A 27,694-nucleotide genomic window follows, 5' to 3' on the forward strand; every position below is an offset into this window, starting at 1 on the left:
CTAATGTTTCTATACTTCCATGTATTTTAAAAACATTTTAAAAATAGTTTAATATTTTTCAATCCTTTAATGAGTCTTTATTTACGGTAATGGGTATTTAAAGGAATCTTGAGTTCCGTGGTTTATGGATTTTGAGTATACAGATATGGAGAGAGAGATCAGTTCATACTGCATGAAAGCAGCTATTGTGATGCAGATCTGCTGTAGCATGGGCACCATGCTGCAAAAAAGCAGGGACATTACCACTGGTCTTCACAATATAATGGTGACATGAGTTCATTGCACAATTACTGCTAATTGTAAACTGAATGGAAGGGTGGGTCAGTTGGAGCACTCAGACTGGCTAATGTACTGGCAGCAATAAACCCTGTACAATCCAACTGAAACAGCCCCCCCATTAAAAAATCCATATGTCTCATACTTTGAGGTTTTCTCATCTTCAAGAACAAACTCAAGAGAAGTCATTTTCTGGGGATTAATGAGCAGATGGGGATAGGGTGACCAGATTGCAAGTGTGAAAAATCAGGGCAGAGGTTGGGGGGTAATAGACACCTATATAAGACAAAGCCCTGAATATTGGGACTGTCCCTATAAAATCTGGACATCTGATCACCCTAAATAGGTATAACAGCTGCTGGGCGGTACTTTGAACCTGGGTTTCATTCCCAACTCTGCCACTGACCTCCTGTGTGACCTTGGGCAAGTCACTTCATCTTTCTGTGCCTTTGTATCTTCCTCCTCCCTTTGTCTGTCTTGTTTCTTTCAATAGTAAGCTCCTTAGGGCAGGGGCTATCTCTTACTCTGTTTTTGTATGTGTTTAGCACAGAGGTGGGCAAACTACGGCCCGCGGGCCACATCCAGCCTGCGGGACCGTCCTGCCCGGCCCTTGTACTCCTGGCTGTGGAGGCTAGCCCCCAGCCCCTCCCCCGCTGTCCCCTCTCCCCTGCAGCCACGCTGCCGCGCGGGCAGCACTCTGGGCAGTGGGGCTGCACACTCCGCCCGAGCAGAGCGGCAGCGTGTCTAGCTCCGGCTGGGCGGCGTGGCTGCCAGACATGCTGCTCTGAGCGGCATGGTAAGGGGGCCGGGAGTTGGATAAGGGGCAGAGGGTCCCGGGGGCAAGTAAGGTGACAGGGAGCGGGGCGGGGGTTGGATAAGGGGCAGGGAGCAGCGGGCGGTTGGATTGGGTGCAGGTTCTGGGGGGGCAGTCAGGGGGCGGGGATGTGGATAGGGGTCGGGGCAGTCAGGGGATTGGGAGTGGGGTGGATGGGGGTGGGGTCCCAGGGGGCAGTTGGGGCAGGGGGTCCTGGGAGGGGGCAGTGGTCAGGGGACAAGGAGCGGGGGTGGTGGATGGACTGGAGGTTCTGAGGGGGGGGAGTCAGGGGGCGGGAAGTGGGACAGGGTGGATAGGAGGTGGGGGCCAGGCTGTTTGGGGAGGCGCAGCCTTCCCTACCCGGCCCTCCATAAGTTTTGCAACCCCAATGTGGCTCTCGAGCCAAAACATTTGCCCACCCCTGGTCTAGCACAATGCTCTGATCTCAGGTGGGACTGCTAGTAACACAAATAACAACAACAGTAGTAACGAGCAGGTGATGTAAGATGGATGGAATGAGAATGAGCGATGAAGGGTGATATGGCTGTGATGAACTGATTCCATTCCTCTCCAGACAGTCTAATGGTTGGGGGGGATTTTAAAGTGGAGAATTTGTGTAAAGTATAATATTGTTTCTGCTTGTTAGCTGGACTCTACTGCAACACACTTTCAACCTTAACTCCTTTATAATTAATTTTTTGTTTCTTTGCAAACTCATATAAGACCCTGTCAACACTTATTCAGATCGATACCATTTTAAGATATCCAGGACTTCTCTGTTGTCTTAGTTGTACTTTAATGCAATACTGCATGGGGAAGTGTTCCAGTGTGGTTGTGACTGGGGATTTCCTTTCTTCACTATGCAGCATTGCAAAACTCCTCAGACTGAAACTGCTTGCATGCATGACCAGAACATGTACTGCAGAAAGACATCTTAACTGTTGGGTCAAGTTGTGGTCCCCTTCTATAATCATGTACACATCAGTCGGAGAAAAGTAAGGTAAGTTCTGATATCACACTGCTCGAAAATGAGAAGCCTTGATGCACTGTGCTGGTGCTGGTAGTGTGGTTTCTGAACATTATCATTTATCCACATTCTCTATTTCCTTTTAGACATGCATCATGCTCCTTCCTCTTGTAAGAGAAAGCACCACAGTATGTACAGCAAGAGAAAACCCAACTTTCTGGAGGAAAAGCTACAGCACACATCATGAGCCAGATAAATTGGCAACTTGTTAAATACTCCCTCACAAAGCAATCCCACTTATGCTATAGCTGGAATGCTATCTCAGTTTATTTCATTGCACAGTGGGCTAATTAGATGAAAGTACTGCAACAAATTTTGGAAAAATATAGATAGGCTACGTGGTGTTTGTTAAATCTAATGTGCCTATTACCTTTACTATACCTTAGACTGAGGCTTTACATAGGTTTATGAGGTTTAGCCTTTTAAAGCTGTACTAAAATGAAAGCCAATTACTAAACATCATTATATGGAGTCACTTAAGACAATTAATGGCTTTTGTTCTAAGTATCAGATCAGCACAGTTCAACCTACAGACAGAATAGGTTTTGCCCTTTTCTGACATGCTAAGCTATGGCTGTATTGATTCCATTTGATTTTGCATGTGCAGCTGGAAGGATCATTATGTTCATTATTAGTTCAAAAAGCACCTTTCATTAAAGGTTTACTACGAGGATTAGGTTCAATGCCTAAGATAATAAAGATTAGAGTAGGCAACACTCATTGCTGGGTGATAACTCAGACATTGACCAACTGCTGGCATTTGTGAAACATCAACAAAGGACAAAAAGTCTCACAGACTCCTGCATTGTAGGAAGACCTCTGAACTCTGGGGTCAAGTGTTGGCCCCTTTCAATAATCATGTGCATATACCTAGTCCTCTCCAGGCCCCTTAGAGAGATAGAAAGAGACAGAGGACCTCTCTCACATCAGACTTGCTTGTTGGCCTTTTATCCAAGGACCAGGTGACCAAGAAGCTATCACCTGATCCCTCATCTCAAACCAATCACCTGGGAAGCAACTAATTAGGCACTGGTAGGCGAGGTCTAACTCCCAGAAAAGGCCATCCCACCCCTGTGACAGGAAGAATGAGGGGGCAGGCACAGAGTATTACTGTTGCAAAATCTTAGTGAAATGGTTTAGAGAAAGGGGGAAGGAGCCTGAGATTTCTCCCCTCATGTACCCATCCCACCTCAAACTGTGTGCTGACCTACTATCTGGCTGAGAACTAGAGCTGGTTAGGGCATTTTCCATCCCTCCAAAAAAAATGTTGATGAAAACAAAACATTTTTCATTGTTGTTGAATTTTTTTCTACAAAATGTTTCAGGTATTCATCATAAAAACAAACACTGAAAATTGTTTAGTTTTCAGCAACCAAAAACTGAAAACTTTCAGCTAGTCAGACACAAATTTTGGGTTTAACGGAAAAGTGTCACCTGTCTGGTCCAAATTTTTCAGTTGCCAAAAAATTAGAATATTTTGTTGTTGTTGTAAAGAAAAATCTACAAATTTTGTCAAAAACAGATATTCCAAAACAGAAAATGTCTGTTTTAACTGAAAGGCCATTTTTGTAAAAAAATAAAAATAAAAAAATAATAAAAAAAAATTTTAAATGAAAAATCTTGATCCACTCAACTGTCAACATCAACATGGCACCTAAGATAGGCTGTGCCTGAGCAGTATTAGGTGTCTCCTTGCACTGGCTGAGCAGAATGTGTTTGTAGCATTCCCTGCTCTTGTTCAAGGAATCTATATTCTAACCTCAAGAATCTTCCTGTATCCAACCTCTATATTTTAGGAATTGCAAAGATGCTGTTCACCTTGGTATCTAAGAAATTGTGAGATGCTTGTGAACAACATTAAGGTCATGGAGACCTGCCCGGGATGCATAGTAGCTAATGTCATTATCCTATTACTGAAAATATATCTGTGCTTCCTGCTTACATTACGTCTGCTGTTTGTTATGGGAAAGATGAGTGCCACAAGGACTCCTCGTTGTTGTTGTTGTTGTTGTTGTTTTTAGAACAGGAAAGTGCAGTAATATTTTTTCAATAATTGGTGCTCTGGGTAATGTGGCATTGAAAGTAGGAAAATTATTTTTTCATCAAGTGTGATTCATTATTCCTATAATTAATGCCCCACTTTTAAGATACTCCGTTGAGACACTCATATAGTAATTTGTACCAAATGGAAAGGTGCTACAGTATGAAGAAATCTAATACCACATTTCCTACATTCCTGGGAATTTTCAGGGAAGGTTTAGCACTAAATTAGACCATGACAATAAAACATATGTTATCTGGAGGTTTCAAGGGTGTCAAAAGTTTTTGATGATTAGGAGGTTTCTATGGTAGCTCTGCAGATATCACTGAAGTTTGCACTCAGGTCCTGATGACAATCCTGTTTTGTGTAACATGGGTATGGATAAGTGCGGTACACATACGGGATATCTAATTGAAAACATTCCAGATTGCAATGTGCTTTAAACAATATGTGTTCTAATATGGCTAAATGTAAAGGTGTATATCTGGGAAAAAATGTCTAGGCCACACTTACAGGAGGGTGGACTCTATCCTGGGAAGCAGTGACTCGGAATAAGACTTGGGTGTAGGGGTAGATAATCAGCAGAATATGAGCTCCCAATGTGGTGCAGTGGTTAAAAAGAGCTAATGAGATCCTGGGATGCATAAATAGGGAAATGTTGAATAGGAGTAAAGAGATTATTTTACCTCTATATTTGGTACTGTGTGACTGCTGGAATCCTGTGTCCAATTCTGATGCCCAAAGGATGTTGATAAATTGGAGAGAAGAGCCAGGAGACTGATTAAAAGATTAGAAAACCTGCCATATAATGGTAGACTCAAGGAGATCAATCTATTTAGCTTAACAAAGAGAGGGCTAGGGGATGATTTGATTACAGTCTATAGGAGACCTACATGGGGAACAAATATTTAATATTTCAATAATAATTGAATCTAGCAGAGAAATGTATAACACAACCCAATGGCTGGAAGCTGAAGCTAGACAAATTCACAGTGAAAATAAGGCATACATTTTTAACGTTTAGTGTAATTAACTATTGGAACAATTTACCAACGTTCGTGGTAGATTCTCCAGCACTGACAATTTTAAAATCAAGATTGGATGTTTTTCTTGGAGATCTGCTCTAGGAATTATTTTTTTGAAATTCTATGACCTGTATTACAGTCTATACAGGAAGAAATAATCGATGATTACAGCAGTCCCTTCTGGCCTTAGAATCTATGACTCTACAAAAAGATATAGTGGAAGGCTCAACAGAACACAAACTGCAAATACCTCCCCGCAAAAGTGTGGCATGAATAAATGAAACTTACAACACTGCAATCTATTTGAAGTGAGTATTCAAGTCCTGACCATCCCGGTATTGTTTTATAATTCTAACACAGTAATAATCTATATAACTAAGACCCTAAACATCTTTGGAGGTTTAACAAGCATCCAGCAAAGGGGCCTTTATACAGTCTTAAAGACTCAGAGAGGAATGTGTTTTTATTGTTAAAATAAACGGAATAAACTCAATTAATATATAGATATAGATACAGAGATACAGTTACATACACCGACTGGATAGGCTGGGGAGATAAAAAGGAACAGGAGTTTCTCTTGTGAAGAGTATAACATTTTTCCACCCTACAAGTTTAGCTTGCAGCAATTCCACTCGTTCAATAATCCTGCTGGACCAAACCATCTAAGCAGAACTGGGTGAGGTAGTTGTTGGGTGGGGACCTCCAACAAACACCTGCACTATTGGTGCTGCATTAAGTGAAGTTGGTGTTTCCAATAACTGACATTCTTCCCTTTCGGTCAGTAATGGAGCTAGGGGGCATTGATTCTTCAGTCCTGATTACCCGTGGTCACCAAAACCCCACCACCTTAAAATCCAGTTCATTTTAAAAATGAGTGAAAAGTGATATCCCTGCCCGTAAGTCCTCCAGCCAATTTTTGTGTTTTTTTGCATTAATCACATATTCTCATTTTTAAAAATCTTTAATTCTCACCTGTTGTGTGAAAGACTCACAGGAACAATGGGGGACACTAACTGACTGTGCAAGAGGATCAATGAAACTGACCACACACAAAGTGCTGTCAACTGCATAAAGAAAAAGAAGCCGAACAACCAGTTTTTTCATGAGACCTTCATGATCTGTTTCAATGGGTGACGTTTCAGCCTTGTTTCTCATGATCAGTGAGTGCTTATGGAGAAGGATAAACAGACTAAGCATCTGCTTGGAATGTGCGATTCCCTCAGACACTTACTATGCCCATCCTTCAGAGGGCTTAGTCCATAACAAAGACAAATGCAAAGTGCTCCACTTAGGAAGAAAAAATCAGTTTCACACATACAGAATGGGAAGAGACTGTCTAGGAAGGAGTACGGCAGAAAGGGATCTAGGGGTTATAGTGGACCACAAGCTAAGTATGAGTCAACAGTGTGATGCTGTTGCAAAAAAAGCAAACATGATTCTGGGATGTATTAACAGGTGTGTTGTGAGCAAGACACGAGAAGTCATTCGTCCGCTTTACTCTGCTCTGGTTAGGCCTCAGCTGGAGTATTGTGTCCAGCTCTGGCCACCGCATTTCAAGAAAGATGTGGAGAAATTGTAAAGGGTCCAGAGAAGAGCAACAAGAATGATTAAAGGTCTTGAGAACATGACCTATGAAGGAAGGCTGAAAGAACTGGGTTTGTTTAGTTTGGAAAAGAGAAGACTGAGAGGGGACATGATAGCAGTTTTCAGGTATCTAAAAAGGGTCATAAGGAGGAGGGAGAAAACTTGTTCACCTTCGCCTCTAAGGATAGAACAAGAAGCAATGGGCTTAAACTGCAGCAAGGGAGGTCTAGGTTGGACATTAGGAAAAAGTTCCTAACTGTCAGGGTGGTTAAACACTGGAATAAATTACCTAGGGAGGTTGTGGAATCTCCATCTCTGGAGATATTTAAGAGTAGGTTAGATAAATGTCTATCAGGGATGGTCTAGACAATATTTGGTCCTGCCATGTGGGCAGGGGACTGGACTCTATGACCTCTCAAGGTCCCTTCCTGTCCTAGAATCTATGAATACCAGGATGGAAAGGGCTTGAAGCCCGCAGGTTTTGAATCCACCATTAGAGAAGCCCTGTATATAGAGTCTGGACAGTGAAGTTTGGTCCAGACACCTGGTGACTGGTTCCTGGCAACTGAAGCAAGAGATCAGAAGTGGTTCTGATGATTTGCAGAAGATTTTGAAGAAGATTATCCTGAGCTAAGAACTAGTGGTTGGAGATTCCCCCAGTTGTGTCTTGCTGCCATGGGCAATAAGAGGGAACTGAGGAAGGGCTGCAGCTGCCCTGCCTTTTATGCCCTCATACGGGAGCTCATACAGGAGCATGAAGCATAAGGCCGGGGCCTTTTTCTGCAGTAAAAACAGCAGCCTTGAGATAAGTTGCAGAGAATCACATCCTCAGGTTCCATCTAAATTGCACCAAAACGATGTACTATTGGCCTGTTAAGAAGGCCTGTCTTAATAGTACCCACCATCACCAGGTAAAGAAACAGATCTTAAGATGTTTAAAGAAAACTTTGTTTGGTAACACTAGGGTTACCATATTTAAACAATTAAAAAAGAGGATGGGAGGAGCCCCGCCCTAGCCCCGCCCCATCCTGCCCTAGCCCCGCCCCTGCCCCTTCCACTCCCTCCCACTTCCCGCCCCGCTAATAACCCCCAACCCTCCCCCCCACTCCTTGTCCCCTGACTGCCCCCTCCTGGGACCCCTGCCCCTAACTGCCCCCCAGGACTCCACCCCCTACCTAAGCCTCCCTGCTCCTTGTCCTCTGACTGCCCCCTCCTGAGACCCTTCCCCCATCCTAACTGGCCCCCTAGGGCCCTACCCCCTACCTGTCCCCTGACTGCCCCAACCCTTATCCACACCCCCAGACAGACACCAGGGACTCCCATGCCCCATCCAACCACTCCCCACCCCCTGACAGCCTCCCCCCCCAGAACTCCCGACCCATATAAACCCCATCCCCTGACTGCCCCCTCCTACCCCCTACCTGTACCCTGACTGCCCAAAACCTTACACCCCCAACACCCAGACAGCTCCCTCCCCCGAACTCCCTACCCAGCCAACCCTGCTCCCTGTCTCTTGACTGCCCCCTCCAGAACCTCCCAGCCCCTTCTCCGACCCCCTGGCCCGCTTACCGTGCCGCTCAGAACAGAGTGCTGCGGAGCAGCGTGCTGGGCAGTAGGGGAGGGGGAACAGGGGGAAGAGCTCCAGACTGCCGGAGGCCCGAGGCGAACAGCCGGACGGCGATCTGCGAATGCAGGTAGGGGGAGGGAGAGAGGAGGGGAGTGGTCTCAAGTTGCAGAGGAAGGGGAAGTGGAGGAGGGGCTCTGGGTACCAGAGCCCCGTGCGAGTGGCACGATCCGGCCAGCTGCCCTGTCAGCCGCGCACGCTCTGCATGGGGGGGAAATCCGGACATTTACAAATTCCCCCCGGACGCTATTTTTAACTCAAAAAAGCTGGACATGTCCGGCAGAATCCGGACAAATGGTAACCCTAGGTAACACTCTGTCTGGAAAGAAACCACTTACTAACAGTTGTGATTGTGAAATCTATACTTCTCTATTGTTTTACCTTTATGGTCCCTACTTCTCTATTGTATCAAGTCTTTAATTGTTTCTGTCTGTTGCATAACTAATTTTGCAAGATTTGAAACAACTAAAGTGGTGGGGGTCTGCTTGGTTAAATAATTGTTTCGCAATATGTTAGGACAGGTTAAAGAATTGTTTTGTAATACTTTAGTAAACATGACTGATTAACATATAAATAGACAGGACTCAAGTTTCATTATAAAAATTGGGGTCCAAGAAGAAATGAGAGAAAATTCACTTCCAGGACCCCGCACCGCTCCCGATCAAAGTTGCCAGAATACTCTGCATGACCATGTCGTGCAGCAACCGAAGCCTGCCTGGCCAGTAGGAGGAAGATCGCCTGAGCACTTGGGAGTGGTGAGCATTGTATGCTTAGTGTGTGTATTCTGTTTTGATAACTCTTAATAAATAGAAGTTAAGGATATTCCTGTGTAAGGCTCTTTCACTGGGAAAAAGTCCCACAGACCCATAGAGCCCTGCGTCCACCAGGAAGGGGTGTTAGCCCTGAGCCCACGAAGGGGTAAAGTTGTGTCCCGTACTTCCTGAGTACCAAAAGAGAAGGTAGGGGGTGAGAACCCTAAATTGTGCAGGTAGCAGAAGAGGCTCAGGGCTCATATGTCGCCCTGCTAGGCATTGCTAGTCAAAAAAAAAACAAAAAAAAAACTGGCCTTTCACTCTTGGCATATGTGCATCTCCAGTAGGCTCCACACAGACAACACAATCAAAGAACCTGCATTTCCCATTGTAAGAAGGTTATTAACCAGAGTCCCCTGGGCAAGTGCCAACTTGGGTAATTACATTCCACCTGCCTACATTCCACCAGCAAGTTCAACTGGCTAAGGCATACTTCACTTCTGTCCTAAAACTGTAGAGTAACGTTATTGTATTTCACCCCTGAGATGGCTGCATTTCAGTGATGGATGAAATGATCTTTTGATGTAGGCCCCAATCCTGCAATGAGCGCTATGTGAGTGGATTCCTGTGCCTACAAGGGAGCTCATTGCAGGACCAGGGCCATCATCCTTAAAGTGCATTGGGATAAAAAAGCCCTGCCTAAATATTGGAACAATATTATCACATGAGGGAGGGAAAAATATATAAAGTGCACTTCCTCATTGCATTATTTAAATTATATGGGGCGGGGGCTGCTAATAAACATTAACAATAAAGATTTTGATTTAGCTTTCTGATTTAGACTTTAGTAATCTTCCAGAGGAAAAGGCAGCTGAATACATATAGTATTTTGCTTACTGAATATTTGATGCTTTTGTTTTAAAAATAAATCATGGTTAAATTCAGGAGAGGGTTGAGTGCAATACTGACTGTCCTGTTCAATTTTCCTTTTCTTTTTAAAAAACGATTGAATGTCTTCAGAGGCGGCTGACATTTTGAATGCAAGAAGGAACAGAAAGCAGCTAAACACCCACTGAACAAGAGGACACCTAAAGAGGGCTGCCTCAGCACCACACAGAATTCTCACTCAGCCTGCATCAAATGTCAATGTTCTGAGAAACGCTGCACAAATGTGCTAATCCAAGCACTTAATATTATCCACCAATTATTCTTTCAGCTTTTCTCTCTCTCTCCTTCTCCAACTGAATAGCTTGGATACAGAAATGAAACATGCAATGCCATATTAGTTAAGCAAACAGGGCACAGGCAGTAGGTAAGGTGAGAGTCATGTGCCATGAATATAAATGTTACAGGACTAATTATAACCAGTATTTCTGTACATACCACCTGTTACAAATCAAGCAGTAGGGAAATGTTCTGCATGGCATTCCATACCAGACTGCAGATAATTGATTATAGCTGAAGCGCAGGTCTTGCAGTGTGGAAAACTGATTTTTTTAGAATGTTTCTGTGAGATTAGCAACTTGATGCCTGTCATTCTTGCATTAGTTGCTGGAAATATTCAGTAAATATGATATGGCGCAGAGAGGTCAGCATTCCACCGTAATGTCTGATTAGTAATAAGCATTTGCACTTCTATAGTATCTTCCATTTAGGATCGCAAAGAGCTTACCAACACTAAGGGCTGTATGGGCGAGCAGGGAACATAAGTGGGAGTAAAACTTACCCACATGCTCCTGTGCAGCCTCCCTGGACCCTGACTTGAGCAGCTGTGGGACCTCAGAGCTTCTTAAAAATCAGGCCCACAATGCCCCAAATTGGGTGCCTAAAGTTAGTGCACAATTTTGAAAATTTGCCCAGTCATACAGTGAGTTAGTGGCAGAGATTGGAATAAAACCCAGGAGAACTGACTTCCAGTCCCTAGGGGCCTAATTTTCATAAGTATTGAGCACCCACACCAGCGGCAGCTCCAGGCACCAGCACTCCAAGCGCGTGCCTGCAGCGGCAAGCCACAGGGGGCGCCCTGGCGGTCCCTGCGAGGGCAGCAGTCAGGGAGCCTTCGGCGGCGTGCCTGCGGGAGGTCCGCCGGTCCTGCGGATTCGGCGGTGGGTACGCCAAATCCGCGGGACCGGGGACCTCCCTCAGGCATGCCGCCGAAGGCAGCCTGCCTACTGTGCTTGGGGTGGCAAAAAAGCTAGAGCCGCCCCTGCCCACAACACCGAGCAAAGCCAATGGGAGCTGCAGCCCATCAGTTCAGAAAATGGGCCATAAAAGGTAGTAGCAGAAAAACAGCAGGTCAGAGAACCTCTTCTTTGGTTGCACTGCAGATGGCCTCCATCAGTCTGTTTGAATCTGCCCCTGCTAGTGATCACTTATAGTAACAACTGACCTGGGATTTCCACTACAATCCCCCTTTTTCTCCTGCCCTTGGTGTTTACATACTCGGAACATTCTGAAAAATTCTCTTTGAGGCTAAAACTTCCCACCTCTGGTCTTAGTGCAGAGGTGAATGTTTCTGGGAAGTCCAGGGGGAAAACCCTTCAGTTGTTTTTAAAAGCGGAGAACCCCCACCTCTCTCTCTCACACACACACTTTTCCCAAAATAACTGTTCAGAGGCTCGCGTCCTAATGGGCCCTTCTGAAATGCCAATATGAAAGCAAACCCTAAGAGTATGGCTGAATGCTTTTCAGACTGCCAGTCTGCTCCGAAATACTGGGACTTTTAAACTTGCTAAGTGTGTCTAAGTGCTCTGCATTCTAGCATTTAAATGACCAACAAAACCATTATTGCTCATTACTCAAAGCACAGAAATAGCAACAAAAAGGAGAGTTTACTTTCCACCTAGGAGATGCTATTAAAAGACCCACACTTTGATAAGCACCCAGTGAGGTAACATGGCTTCTGGAAGGGGAGGTGGGAAACCTGGGCTCTATTCCCAGCTTCAGCATTGACCTGCTGTGTGATCTCAGGCAAGTCCGTTTGCCAATCTGTGACTCAGTTTCCCTGTCTGCAAAATGAGAACGATACTTACCTTCCTTGTAAAGGGCTTGAGCCAACTATTATATAGTCAGTCAAAAAAGGAAGCTTTGGGCTTGTCTGTGTACCTTGATTGTATTTTCATAAAAGCTGAAGAGGGAAAATCTTCCAGGTATTACCTCTTCCAATCCCAAGGAGATGAACTTCATAGTGTAAAACAGAAAACAGCTGATTGTATTCAAAGACTGATATTTCAATCAGCACTTCTAAATAGACAATTCCTATCAATGTACCCAACGGGCAGGATAGCCTATCCTATGGTGTTCTATGAAAAAAGCTTGCTGGTTTGGGGGTTAAGTTAGGAGGAGGAAAGAGGAACTAGAGGACATGTGAAGGTGATTCGGGTGGAAACCTGCTTTGAAAGCTGCTAACACCATTTTTCAGATCTAAAGAGCCCTGAAGAGAAAGAACAGTAAAATCTACCTGTAATAAACTACACAGGATCTGGGTCTCTTTCAAAGGGCCAATACCCCCGATTACACTATCTTACTACTCATTGTTGCTTAATTTTTTTAAAAAGAGCTGAAACTAGACTTGGGAAAGAAGCACTCATTAGTCTGAGGCCCAAAAAGGAGATGCCCGATCAAGGAGAAATGGAGATGGTGAAAGAGCTACTCAGATTGCATAGGACACTCTTCCCTCCCCACCCCCACCCCCCCGGCAGAGAACTGCAATTGAGCAGAAGGATCCCAGTGTGAGCACTGAACATGAGCAGTGTCATCAGCAGGGAGAAGATACTGCTAAAGGTCTTCTCAGCTTGCTAAAGTCAAGCTGCTTGGAAGGAACTTAACCTGAAAGAGCCCAAGGGAAGAGTGTGAGCTCTGTATACGGGCTAAGGCTCACAAGAGAGCTACAGCAGAGAGAATGCCAGTGTCGACAGCAGGAGCCAAAGGCAGTCGGCTGAGATGTTTTGCTGGCTTGAAACAGAATCAAGAGATGATTACTTTTTTAGAGCTGTATTCAAAATATGTTTAGCTGACATGTAATGTGGAAAGATTTGCTTACTCGTGCAAATACACACTGATCAGAGAAAAAATATTGCATTAATTCCTTCCAAAGATTCCCATGATTCATTTTTCTCCCCAGTAATTTTTCCTTGCTTAAATCTTTGCATGATCAGGGCCTTGCTTTCTAAACTAATTAAATACATTCTTCCCTTTTCTACTTTGACAGCTTTAGCTAAGTGCCTATGCCAGGAAAATGAATCTCTTCAATCAGAGACTCCTGCAAGGGCTTTGTAGACTTCCTTCTCCAAAATGTTGGTTTTAGTCTGCTGAGAAATCATCTGTACAAACTATTTCAGTCTTGTTGACTGGAAGTGCACTAAGGATTATTATCTAAATAACAGGGAGTCATTAGCTCTTCCCTCAAGCAGGTTTTTTCACCTGGGAGTTTTCCCAGGTTAATTTAATAGTCCTGAATAGTTTGCGCTGCAAACCCCAGCCAGAAGTCTAACAGCAGTTTTGAAATTATCTTGTTCTCCGAGATTCTAAATTATTTATTGAGTTTCAAAAATTATATATGTTTTTTCATTTTATGTTTTACAGAGCGGAAATGATGCTACAGAGGAAAAACAGATACACAAACAAAAATCACTGCTAGGAAGCTTATTTACGGTGACAGAATATGAATTAGGAAAGACAAACTGTCTTCATACTATATTCTGTGCTAATGTTACCAAGGCTGAAACTCTGATACCACTGAGCAGAGAGGTAAAGCCAAACACATCTGCATATGTTGGGGTGCCAGGATCTCACACAATGAAAATGTAGCCATTTTTTTTGGCACTTTGAAAATGGCAAATGTATATGAATAGTGTCCCCTCAATGTGTGTTGCAGGAGAAGGTAGAGGTAAATGAATGACACTGAGGCTAAACTGCAGATACACATATAGCACAGAAATGCCGTGAATAATTTAAACACAACATCCTTCCGAGTTATAGCAGTCTGACTGCATGGATTTGGGGTAGTGGGGGGAAAGTCACACTTCCTTCAGAGAAACCTAATCAAGTTTGTGGTGCACCAAGGACCAGCGGCAGAGACAGTAAGGAGAGGTCTCCTCACTAAAGTGTCCAGATAAGTCCTCAATGTTATATGTGTTTGGGACTCACCAACAAGCAAATGCACAGGTTCATTTGGATGGAAATTAAAGTGACATGATTTTTTTATTGTGAAATTTTATTTTTACAGTATCAAGTGATTTCCTCCAGATCCCTATGGAGGAGCTTGAATCAAGAAAACCAACCCCCTGGGGTTCTTGTCTTACAGTCATTACCTTCTAGTTTTCTTTTAGCGTCAACCCTCTCTTCCTCTTGCTCTCTGAAGAGATAAATCTATTTTCCTTGATTCTGTATCCAATTCTTAATACCATGTTTAGCACCAAACAGCTGAGTGAGCATGGCAAAGAAGACACTCCAGGCTTTGCCCCCAAATGGACTGATTTAGATGTTTTGCAATAGGCTGTTTGTTGAAAACTGGATCATCTTGTACACACTAGGCCATTTGTCTACTAAAACCCACAAATTTGTACCTACTTCTCCTTATGGCAAATCTATAATGTGTACGTTATATGAATGAGTTTTATTTTCCAAGCACAAAATCCTTGAACATACCGTAATCGTTTTCTCTTTCTCCAATACTTCACGTTTTTTATGGCTCTTCTTGCCTGAGTCTCTGTGACGCAAACCCACTTGCTTTCCTCCATTAAAGTTCCTTCCACAGCTCTGCCCTGCATTCTAAATTATTTATTCTGGCTGTCATCTGCTTCAATTTAGATTCACTTCTCAATGTAATTTAAAAAACAGAACAGAGTGAAGATATTCTCCTATTCTACCTAAATGTAACGTGCACTGCTGCAGGAAAACATAGGACTATAATGCAAAATTCCTGTATGTATTTTAGAAGCAAAAACATAGAAGAAAAGAGCCTTTCATAACAATTCATTATCATCTGCCCTGATGACTTACATGTTGTAAGAGTCCTTTCTCTATATGTGACATAATCATATAGGAAACTATGGGCTAAATCAGGGGCTCTCAAACTGGAGGTCGGGACCCTTCAGGGAATTGCGAGTTATTACATGGGGGGTTGTGAGCTGTCAGCCTCCATCCCAAACCCACTTTGCTTCCAGCATTTACAATGGTGTTAAATATACCAAAAAGCATTTTTAATTCATAGGGGGGGGCGCACGCAGAGAATTGCTATGTGAAAGGGGTCACCAGTTCAGAAGTTTGAGAACCACTGGGCTAAATGGACAGCTAGCACAGGAAGGGACAACTCCATGTACCTGCCCGTGGCTTGATACCATGACTTCAAATAGAGGAGCTGCAAAAGTAGGTGAACTCTTAAACACTGATCTTGATTTCATGTAAATAGCCTTATCTACAGAGAAAAAAGATAAACCATGATACAGACGCAGAATAATTCATTGTTTCTCAATGGAATATTTTTCAAAGCTGCTCCTAACATGAAGTTTCCTTTGATTTCTCACAAAAGGCAAGAAATGAACTAGAGCAAGCAGTGAGATGAATGGTTAGATTTTATTTTCGGGGTGGGGGAAAAGTAGCTGTTTTCTTTGTTTTAAGGAGAAAGAAAAACTGCCACCATTTAAACATGCAGGGAAGTAACTGCTCTGGTGCAAAAGGAAAATGTGTAATTGATTTCTCAAAGGCTTGGTTGGCTTCACACTCAGGGCTGCTTAACTGGTTACTGAACAGCAACGGGAACATGGAAGGAAAGAGCAGCTGTTCCAGCCAATCATTCTGAGGAGTCACTACACATTGCAAACCCTGTCTTTAACAATAAAATAATAGGGATCACTGAGAAGTAGAATTAAGAAACAATAATTAAAAATGACACGGCTGACATTGACTTTCTAGCCCTGGATGCTAGAAAGCATAGTCACTCCCTGCAGCAGTTACCAGTAACAGCCAATTAACCCAAGAATGAGACAGCCTAGGCAGTGCTGCAAGCAAGGTGGTTTTTTTAAAAAATGGCAATATTTTATGGCCTCCTGTCAATGAGCTCTGGAGACATGTTAAAGGTTAATAGGAACTGAAAAATCATGTGATTGAAAAAACTTTAGTAGCATTGAACACCATCTTTTTATTTGCTTTCACTTAATTTCCAGATACATTGTGTTTAGAGTTGTATTCCTTCTGTTTAGTTCTGTCGTAGAGTTTTCAAATGGGCATTATCTTTCCAAGGGTAACCATTTTCATCAAACTGTAACAAGAACATTTCTACAGCCCAGCAACATGTGATTTAGCTTCTCAGCTGTGCTAGACAGAATCTGGGAGTAACCGGAAACTGTTCTTTCATTAGAAAGCAGGACTGAGAGGCAGCGGGGAAAAAGGGACTGTAGGTCCAATTCTGTTACCCTGACGTACGTTGTATAGGGCCTTCGTCCCCATGTAGTCTCGTTCACTTCAGAGAGATTACCTGTGGAGTAAGGTCTCAGACTCCAGACACCAGAATCCAGCCCTCAGAACATACAACTGCATTGAAAGAGTTCATTTTGTAAACAACATGGTGATAAGAGAACTGCTACACATTATGTAAGTTAAATTTTGTCGCATATGATTCAATGAATGAAACACAGCACGGTTTACACTAAACCATTTTCTAACCCCAAAAGATCGATAATTAAAACTTTTTTTTTAAATGACATTCATCCCTTATCACTGTCAGTCCCTCCCACTCCCCCCTGCCTTCTTTAACACAATACTCTTGGGGATGTAGTCGAGGGCAGTCATGGTGACACAGTTTCCTGGCTGATGAGTGTTAAGACAGACCCTGGAGAACAGATTTTCAGCACAGGGATTTAGCTATACAATTCCAATTAATGGTAACGACAGCTGAGCAGCTAAATCCCTGTGCCCAGCACTGAACAATGTTAGTTTAAGCTCAGGGTTCCCGTTTTATGTTGTTTGCTTGTTTTAATTCAAACCAACAGAACATTGAGAGCTGCTACAAGGTAAATATATAGGCCCATCTTACAAGCACTTACAAATATTGGTTACTTTATACACGTGAGAAACTGTTTTCACGATCAAGGCCATATTTTGGTGTTCGTTTAAATAAGTTAAACTTCCCTGAAGAGTAGCATCAGTGAATCCACAATGACTTACCGTACTTTGCCAAGTTAACGGGCATTGTCATCTTAAAAATTACACCTCTGTTTGAAGAGCTTTTACTTGCTGTACTATTTTGTGCAAGTAACCCCTACGATAACTATAAACGAAGACTGAAGACTTTATTTTTCATTAGCTTTTTCAGTCCATTTCCTTTGCGCATCTACAATTCAGTCTATAGCCAGTTTCAATGTTTCCTCCTGTATCGGGATTCTCAGACTTTTGAACTGGTGACCCCTTTCACATAGCAAGCCTCTGAGTGCGACACCCCTTATATACAAAAGTGTTTTTAATGTATATTTAACACCATTATAAATGCTGGAGGCAAAGTGAGGTTTGGGGTGGAGGCTGACAGCTTGCGACCCCCCATGTAATAACCTCGCAACCCCCTGAGGGGTCCCAACCTCCAGTTTGAGAACCCTTGTCCTGTATAGTCTGTAGATCAGTTTCCCCTGTTTGTTTGTTTCATACAGCAACAGGGGAGATAAAGCCTAATTGTAAGACATCAAAAGCTAGAAGGGGCACTCGTGGGCAGGGGTAGGACCAGCTACTAAGTTTCACTATTTTCTAAGTTGACTAGATTTCAGATGAACAGTATATCCTTTTAAGGGTCCAATTGTGTTCTCTTTGAAATCAGTGTCAAACCATGGGCTTAAAATGGGATCAGAATTGGGCTCTAAGAGTCTGCTCTTCTGAGGGGGCTGAACGCCCTCAACTCCCCTTGACATCAGTGGCAGAGGGTGTCCAGTACCTTGCAGGATCAGACCTTAGATGCCTAAAAAAATATAATAGCCCTGTAGTTCTCCGAAGTTTCCATTCTCCAGGCCTCTTCTAGAAGTGAGGAATTTTCATGCATCTCACTCCCTACCCAATTTCATTCATCTTGGCTTGGGACTCACAGGATTTAATACTGTGAACAATTAGAAACTAGGAAGGGTTTTGCATCTATTTGTGGTTACAGGGGCCACCGTGTGAAAATCACTGCTGCATTGCTAGTCATTTAGCAGAATCCATTTGTATACTGCAACTGGGTTACAAGGCACCACATTGTAAAACACATATCACAAGAGCACATTTTGACTAATGTTATTAATACCATACCATACTTTGCACTTCTAAAACACCTTCCATCTTAAGCTCTCCAAGCACTTTACAAATATTAATTAAACCTCTTACCAACTTGAGATCCAGTACTATTATGTCTATTTTGAAATAAAGACACAGAGAGGTTAAATGACAAGTTGGGAGTAGAAGCCTGAACTCCCGATTTCCAGGTCTGAGGTTTAGATTATTTTATTTTCTAACTTTACACATCAAACAAAAGTCTCGAGTTTGGTTGGAAACTTGAAATGTTGGATTCACAGCAGTAGCCAAGACACTGCCTAATGATAGTGGTTTCAGTGTTACAAGTCCAATAACTACTGGTAATTTATAAAAGGCACTTTACCAGGAAAGGCAGAGAAAGCAATATATGCCTTGCAAGTGAGTGTGGCAAACTCTTGGGAATCACTAGATATGCCTGATATGTATGGGTTTTTTCTTTCACTTCATCATACTGCATGAAATATTGATGCAAAACAGAATGCATTGTTTGTTCACTGGGACTGAAGCACATGGATAGCTTGTATTTTTATCACAAGACAGGAATAGAAACAACACATGGGAATGGATGGAACTCACTAATGCTTGCCAACCAAAACCTCTCACTGCTTGCTTGATTACTGCCTTCTTTTTTCATTTGAAGTCCATTTTAAATCTGTTTTTAACTCTTACCTCCCTACCCCCAATACTTCTGCTGGTTCATGTGATTGGTGGCACCTTACCTAATACAAAGGAATGAGATTCAAAAAGCAAAGCAGATGTCAGTGCCTGCATAGACTGGGCATAGCTCGGGTAGTAGACCAGGTAGACTGGGAAGTAGGAATAGTTCTGATCACGACTTCTCCCAGGGGCACTTTTTCCAATTAAACTTTGTTCTCTCAATGTACTGCTGACTTTCCTACATGAATAATAATACTGCTTGGCATGTAGAATGCTTCTCCTAGCACTTTACAAAGCTGTGTTTGCACCAACATCCCCCGTTTAGAGGAGGAAACTGACACGTGGAAAAGGACTTGCAAACACTGAATTAGTGGCTGATCTAGGAGTAGAAACCAGGGGTGAAATCCTAACCCCACTGATGTCAAGGGGAGTTTTGCCATTGATTTCAAAGGGGCCAGGATTTCACCCCATGTCTGCTGATTCCAGGTCTGCTGTTAGCCCAATTTCCTTGACTATGATTGTATAGTATTTACAAGATAATCCTCATACTAGGTAATGCCATTTCACCAATCTCATTTCTGGTATTTTGTTATCATTTAATAGTAAGGTATGCATCAGGGTAATTAAACAGTTCCAGCTGAATACACAGTTGTTGGATTCTATCTTTTTCTCCCGCACAGCAATTACGATTAGCGGTTTAGTATACACATCAACACAAAAGAGAACATCATCCAAGAACTGCTGCATGACAATAATAATCCTCTAGCACCCATACATAGAGAACTGACAGCCAAACCTGTTTCAGAACTGATTGCATTGTTTATCATCTTGTTTAATTCTGTTTGATTTTAAAGCACTGTTCCAGCAGTATATTTTACGGATTAAATTGTCATGTTAAAAAAAATCATTTGCTGAACTAATTAATTATCTGCCTTTTCCAAACCATTATTTATCACATTGCAACTACAGGGAACTGGCCACTCACTGCATAGTTTTTTCTAAGGCATCTTATTAAAAGTGAGAGCTCCATGCTTAGAGAATCATAGGACTGGAAGGGACCTTGAGAGGTCATCTAGTCCAGTCCCCTGCACTCATGGCAGGACTAAGCATTATCTAGACCATCCCTGATAGGTGTTTGTCTAACTTGTTCTTAAAAATCTCCAATGATGGAGATTCCACAACCTCCCTAGGCAATTTATTCCAGTGCTTAACCACCCTGACAGTTAGGAAGTTTTTCCTAATGTCCAGCCTAAACCGCCCTTTCTGAAATTTAAGCCCATTGCTTCTTGTCCTATCCTCAGAGGTTAAGAACAATTTTTCTCCGTCCTCCTTGTAACAACCTTTTACGTTCCTGAAAATTGTTATCATGTCCCTCCTCAGTCTTCTCTTCTCCAGACTAAACAAACCCAATTTTTTTCAATCTTCCCTCATAGGGTCATGTTTTCTAGACCTTTAATCATTTTTGTGGCTCTTCTTTGGACTTTCTCCAATTTGTCCACATCTTTCCTGAAATGTGGTGTCCAGGAATGGACACAATACTCCAGTTGAGGCCTAATCAGCACGGAGTACAGCAGAAGAAGTTACTTCTCGTGTCTTGCTTACAACACTCCTGCTAATACATCCCAGAATGATGTTCACTTTTTTTGCAACCGTGTTACACCGTTGACTCATGTTTAGCTTGTGATCCACTATGACCCCCAGGTCCCTTTCTGCAGTACGTCTTCCCAGGCAGTCATTTCCCATTTTGTATGTGTGCAACTGATTGTTCCTTCCAAAATGGAGTACTTTGCATTTGTCCTTATTGAATTTCATCCTGTTTACGTCAGACCATTTCTCCAGTTTGTCCAGATCATTTTGAATTATAATCCCATCCTCCAAAGCACCTGCAACCCCTCCCAGCTTGGTTTCATCCGCAAACTTGGTTCCTTTGGTTCCTTTGTTATAGTGAGCTGCATGTCTACCTTGGTGGTCTCTTAAATGCTTCTGCATACAGTCCATTGTTCCTCCACTGGGCTGCAGCAGACTACCCCTCATGGGATGCAGAGTCCTAGTTCTCTAGCCCATCAGTCCCTGTACTGAGCTATCCAGTCCCTGGGAAAGTGAATTACAATGGTCCAACAATGCCAGGTAGCGATCCCTTCGGTCTGTTTTGCCTTTGCCATCAGTCACTTGCCTGTTTTTACTGCTGATTCTGCCTTCCCAATGCTTTGTGGACTCCCAAGGAACACGGCTTGTGCTCAAATTCTCATTTGGCACTGAAATGTTTGAACGGTGCTGCCACGTACTGTGGCCTATTGTCTGAGCTCAGCATGTCAGGTATGCCTTAGCTTACAAAAAGCACCGTCACTTTGACTTCGTCTACACTTGCAGAGTTTTTGCACTGTCAGTTTCAACGGTGATAGTGAACCAGTGAAAGAAAAGCACCGGTTTGTGTACTCACTTACGTCCACAGGCGTTTGCATTTGCAGCACTTCCATCGCGGATGAGAGCAGCGCACAGAGGGCAGCTATTCCTCATTTTGCAGCTCTCTCCATTTTGACGATAGGTCTTGTCGGAGGGGGGTGGTGATTGCAGGGCATCTTTGGTCCCTGCACAGCCTCCTCTCCCCAAACACTAATCAGCTCCAAGCAGGGGATCGTTTACTCCATGGAGCAGGCATTGTCACCTGGCCAGATGATAAGTGAGCACTTGCCAAGAAAACAGGAAGGGGAGTTTCAAAGTTCCCTGGACTTTACAGGGGGAGGAGTGGATGTCTGTTTATCTGGAATCAGAGCAGCAGAGGTGCTGGCCAGAGTGGTCACCTAGGCACTGTGGGACATCCTGCAGAGGCTAAAAGCTCTGTAAACAGGAAGAATGTGTGCCGCAAAAGCTGTACATAGGGTTACCATACATCCTCTTTTTCCCCGGACATGTCCGGCTTTTCGGCACTCAAACCCCCGTCCGGGGGGAATTGCCAAAAAGCCGAACATGTCTGGGAAAATGACGGCTCTGCTCCTCCCCTGACTCTTCGGCTCTGTTTAAGAGCCGAGCTGCCCGAGCGCTAAGGGCTTCAGGCAGCCCCCTTGCCTCCGGACCCTGCGCCGCCAGCCGGGCACTTCCCCTCCCGGGCTCCGGCAGCGCAGGGTCCGGAGGCATGGGGGCTGCCCGAAGCCGGTAGCGCTGGGGCAGCTCGGCTCTTAAACAGAGCCGAAGAGTCAGGGGAGGAGCAGAGCCTCCAGCCGCGGCGGCTCTGCTCCTCCCCGACTCTTCGGCTCTGTTTAAGAGCCGAGCGCTACCGGCTTCAGGCAGCCCCCATGCCTCCGGACCCTGCGCTGCCGGAGCCCGGGAGGGGAAGTGCCCGGCTGGCGGCGCAGGGTCCGGAGGCAAGGGGGCTGCCCAAAGCCCGAGTGCTACCGGCTTCACGGTTTGCCGGGCAGCCTCCAGACCCTGCGCCCCCAGCTGGGCGCTTCTCCTCCCGGGCTCCAGCTGCGCTGGGGAAGCGCCGGCCGGGGGCACAGGGTCTGGGGGCTGCCCGGCAAACCGTGAAGCCGGTAGCGCTCGGGCAGCCCTTTTCGCGTGGCTGGGAGTGGGAGGGAGGGGCGGAGTTAGGGCGGGGAAGGGGCGGAGTTGGGGCGGGGCTAGGGTGGGGAAAATGGGCGGGGCCAGGGCCCGTGGAGGGTCCTCTTTTTTTATTTGTTAGATATGGTAACCCTAGCTTTACACCTCTTGTGGAGGTGGTTTTCTTTTTCCGGTGAAACTTCTTTCTGCGGTGAAGTCATTGGCAAGTGTAGACACTCCCACCGTTTTTGCGCAAAAAAGGGACTTTTTCCCACTTTAAATAGCAAGTGTAGACATGCCCTTAGTAGATCACAGTTCTTGCCTTAGAGTCCTCCAGATAGTCTACCTCCCAGAAACTGAAGACCATGTAGTTCCTGTCATTAAAAAAAAAAAAGAGTACAGATCTGTTGCAACTTTTTCCAAGGTCGGGACTTCAGGAGGCTGTCAAGTCTCATGCTGTTGTTGATCACTATATCTTTTACACACCTCCTACAGTTCCATATGTGCTCTCAGTTGGGCATTGCCCAGTAGATACACTACCTGGTTCATCTCAGGAATGCACAGCTGTGACGTGTGTATCTGTGTCATCATATCAGCTCTTAAATCTGCTGGGATTATGCTCGATGCCCTTTAAACAAAATCCTGTTCTGCACACACAGTTCATCCCTGACCTGGCTGTAGGAGGTAACTTCCTGTTGCACTTGTTCCTTGCGATCTGGCCAACCCTAGAGTACAAATAGTTTTACTGCCTGCAGCACCCATCCTGTTCTGTGCTTTGTTGGATTGCCTGGAGCTGCGTATAGAAACGTGAAGGTATTGTAGCATGTTGACAGACTACCTCCTGCTCACTGTATCTGTCACCAGTGGTGACTTTCCTGGGCAGTACCAGATCCTCACTTCATAGTGCTGCACTCTCCATAACATATGTTGTAGTCGCTCAGGTGCACTCAGCAGTGGCTTCTTCATGATGTTTTCTAACCGTTTGGGATTAGACTGCACGTCCACCTGGTGCCCAAAGGTGAACATATGCAATTATTGCATTCCAAAGAGCACAAACAGGAGCTCCTTTTGTATCTGAGCAGACCCCTTTCTGTGTCTGCCAGGGCTCTATTAGCAAATGCTATGGGCTGCTGGCTTTGCATCTGTGTTGCTCCTAGGTCTCCTTCTACGGCATCACACTGTAGCACTTGCTTCTCCGCATGACTGGTGCATTGCTTATGATTTTCTTTACTCTTTTAACTACCCGCTCTTGGTCTCTGACCATTCCCACACTGCATCATGGTATATGAGCTGGCTCAAGGTTCCATAGGCTTCTGATAGGTGTGGGCAGAATCCGGAAAGTTGCCAATCCTTATAAATTGCTGCACATGCTTTGGTCTGGGCATTTCCTTAATGGCTTCCAATTTCTTGGGGTCTGGCCAGAGTCCCTCATTTTTCCTCACTTCAGCTTGTTTGCGTTCAGCCTCATAAGCCATTCCTCCTGGTACCTGTTTGGAGTGGTCACAGCTTGATATCAGGGTCCTGCATTGCCTCTTCCTTGTCATCTCTTTCACTTACGACAAGAACCGCATCAGCTACAATCTTCCTATTGGGGAATCCCTCTAGTGCCTGGTTCAGTTTACACTGGAATACCTCTGGGTCTGGGCTTATGCCCTAGGCATTCATATGCAGCCAGTGGTGCAAGTAGGGCAGTACGGTCCGGTATGCCATACCATTAAGATATTTATTGCCGGTATGCCATACTGGAAAGACACAGGAGCAGAACATGGGGACGCCCTCCAGCGCAGCTCTCCCGCCCCCAGCCCTTCCATGCAGCTGCATCTCCTGTCTGGGTTCTGTACAGCCCCGCCAGAGGATGGGGCGGGGGTAGGGCTGGGGATAGTACAGCTGGGGACGGCGGAGCTGCCAGCATGGGGCCATCTGGCAGCCCCACATTCTGCTCCTTTTGCCGCTGTAGTTCCAGAGAACCCTGCAGTTCAGAAATCTGTATCTGGCACAGTGGGAGGACCGAGTCCGTCCGTCTCCTCCCCCTTCCCCCCGTAACATAGTATGGGGAGGGGGCAAGGAGAGCGTGGTGGGCCCAGGCAGGGCAAAGTCACGGGGGCAGGTCCGGCGCAACCCATTAGGCAACCTAGGTGGTTCGCCTAGGGCACTAACATTTGGGGGGTGGCGACCACAGCGGCCGGATTTTCGGCTGCTCCGGTCGTTGTCGGTATTTCGGGGGCGGGACCTTCCGCCGCCTCTGTCGGGGGCGGTATTTCGGGGGTGGGACCTTCCGCCGCCTAAGGCGGCAAAAAAGCTGGCGGCACTCCTGCACGGGGGTGGGGGGGTCACATGCCCTCCTTTAGCTAGTGTCCCCCCCTTTGTGTCCCTCCCATGAGTCGCCTATGCGCAGCGTACCGGTAAGAAATAAATTCTACTTGCACCACTCTATGCAGCACTACCTGCCCAAAGGTGTGGCAATGGTTGGTAGATGGCTGGATGGTTCATGTAGCTCAGTATACCAGAAACCATTCTTGACACCACAAACAGTGAACACATTTACCCTGCATAAATCAGGCAGCATGTCCTGCTCATGGGTAGCAACTTCTTTTCAATACTCTATTAAGTGCAGCTAATGCACTCCTAATGCAGCTCCTCAGTTTACCTGAAGGTTTTCTCACCACTACTAGGCTGCTGATCTACTCTGTGCTAGTTGGAATAGTGTAATGCTTTTTCTTCACAGACCTGCCAATTCCTTCCTCAATAGCTCCACCAGGGCTAATGGAACTCTCTGTTTCATTAGTGGCACAGGCTGCACACAGGAGTCTATTTCTAATTCAGTTTGCCTTCTAGGTGTCCATCTCCTTGCAATGTGTTCCTATCTTCTGTTAGAATGCTGGGCTGACCCCAGGGTGACTGTTCTCCCTCCTCTCTCATGTTGAGGATATAGTGGTGTTGTACTGCAATCAAACCTATGGCTTGGGTTTATGCTCTTTTTGCTTATTTATGATGCTGAACAAAGGCCTGAAAAGATTTTCTTTTTTGTTTGTTTGTTTGTAAACAGTATTTTTTCACTGCCCTTTTCTGGCTTTCATGCTGTACTTTTGGGAAATCTATGGGATGGTTAATTGAAAGGGACTAAAAACAAGGCACAAACTCAATGTTCTTTTCTAACAGGTCACTTTTAAGTTAAAAATAATGATATTGCCTACAAATAATTCCAACTCTGTCCATTATTACTAAGTCCAGGTAAAAAGTACCAGCAACTATAGCAGTCAAGATTATGAAATATTATACAAGAGCAATTGCAAGTATTTGAGATGTATTAATCTTAGCACTTACTGTACTACTTCTGTCATTTGTTTCCAAAGGGAATAGGGAAATGCTAAGTCAATATTTACTAAAGCTGCCTACGTTTATAACTTTGCTGCAATCTGGAACAATATAAATTGGATATAAAAATGTAGTTTGCTAAATAAATTATTAACAGGGCGTTCAACAGCAAGTTTGGATGAGAAAATATTTCTTCTAAGTTCAGTAAGTGAAAAATATGGGCCAAGATTTTCAAAAGTGATTAGTGATTTTGGGAGCTCAAACTAAGACACCTTAAAAGGGCCTGATTTTCAGAAAGGGATGAGGAGAGGACACACCATTAGAATATCCAGCCCCTTTAAGGTTTCAGGTTGAGCACCCAACAAGTGAAGTATCAAAAATCAAAATCCAATAATTGTATGCTGCATGAAACAAAAAAAGCTACTAAATCATTACACAGCCATCATCTCACAACCCCCTCTTAATAGATAATTAAGTACAGACATCTTAACAAATATAACATGCTAAGAGACTTAGGGTGAAATCTTGGCTCCATTAAGTCAATAGATTTCACTCTCAATCTTTTTATTAAAGCTCATAGATTATCCTAAACTTTCCAGCATTAAATGTACAGTACTGTATGATGACTATCAGAAGTAACAGTTAAATGTTAAATCTACTGAGGCCTATATCCAAATCATATCAAGCCTGGTATGCATAATGTCACATCCAATTTTATTTCCAAACTGGAACCTGCACTCACCAAAGTGAGCTGGAAGCTCCCTTGGATGAATGTCTTCAACGTCTACTTTCACTAAAAAGACACATTAAAATGTCTATTCCTGATGGTTGTGAAGATGACTTTCCAACGGTTTGCAAAGCACCATCTCCATCTGTAGCCATGACTTTTAATAATAATGCTGACACATTTTCTCTAGTTTTTATTCTCCAGGCTGCAAAAATTAAACAAAGCACAGTTCAAAAGAAGTGCATTTAAAAAAGGTGATTGTAAGGGGATAGCTTAGGTAACAATGGGGAATTGGTCCGATAATTCTTCAGCAGCATAAAATACTCTGGAATTCTCAGGTTCTTGACTAACTGCAGGATTTTTGCTCCATGGAACAGTAGAGATCACGTGTCACAGAGATGATAAATCTGGACTCTGTCAAGAAGTGTCTGTCAACTGTTCCACTCATTAACACCCTTTGCTAATCAGCACTGACTCTGTGCTTGTAGGACACAATGTACTCTAGCAAACTGACATAGAGACATTCCTATGACTGCTGTATATAAGTGGGGATAGGGAAGAGGTAAACACTTCTGCCCCCTAGATACAAAAATTTGTTAAGTATTAGCTTGGCTGTCTGCTTGGCTGTAAAACAACAGAGTATTAAACAACCCTACTGATTTCTTTCCTCTATGGTTGGTTTTGTGATTTTTGTTGGGTTAGTTTTTAATGTGATTTTTCTGCTGCTATAGCATGGCATTTAGCTATAAATATAGCTATAGCATTTGTAGTTGTTTATAATTATACTGGAAAATCGGCATAACCAGTACAAGTCTTTGTCTTTTGTGAGAGGAAAGAGACTGCATTCTCAGGTGTTCTTCATCTGACCTTTACTATATGACACTGTTTTTCCAAGCTCATCCCCTTCCCTTTCTCCTTTTAAGCTTCTTGGCAATAATGTCCATGACTACATCTGTTGCTGCTATATCCATGGCAACATTCAGACACTCTGTTACTGGTGAGTGCTCAGCACAGAAGCCTTCCACTCCCATATAAGTATTCA

At 44.1% G+C, this 27,694-nt stretch overlaps 1 protein-coding gene across 3 annotated transcripts in view; it reads right to left on the minus strand.

Annotated features, from left to right (window-relative positions):
* The window catches only part of ST7 (suppression of tumorigenicity 7), a 221,035-nt gene that overhangs the window by 113,910 nt on the left and 79,431 nt on the right, over nt 1-27,694 (minus strand). The window lies entirely within an intron of this gene.

This window comes from Malaclemys terrapin, chromosome 1 (assembly GCF_027887155.1).
Source record: "Malaclemys terrapin pileata isolate rMalTer1 chromosome 1, rMalTer1.hap1, whole genome shotgun sequence".
NCBI classification, from domain to species: Eukaryota; Metazoa; Chordata; order Testudines; family Emydidae; genus Malaclemys; species Malaclemys terrapin.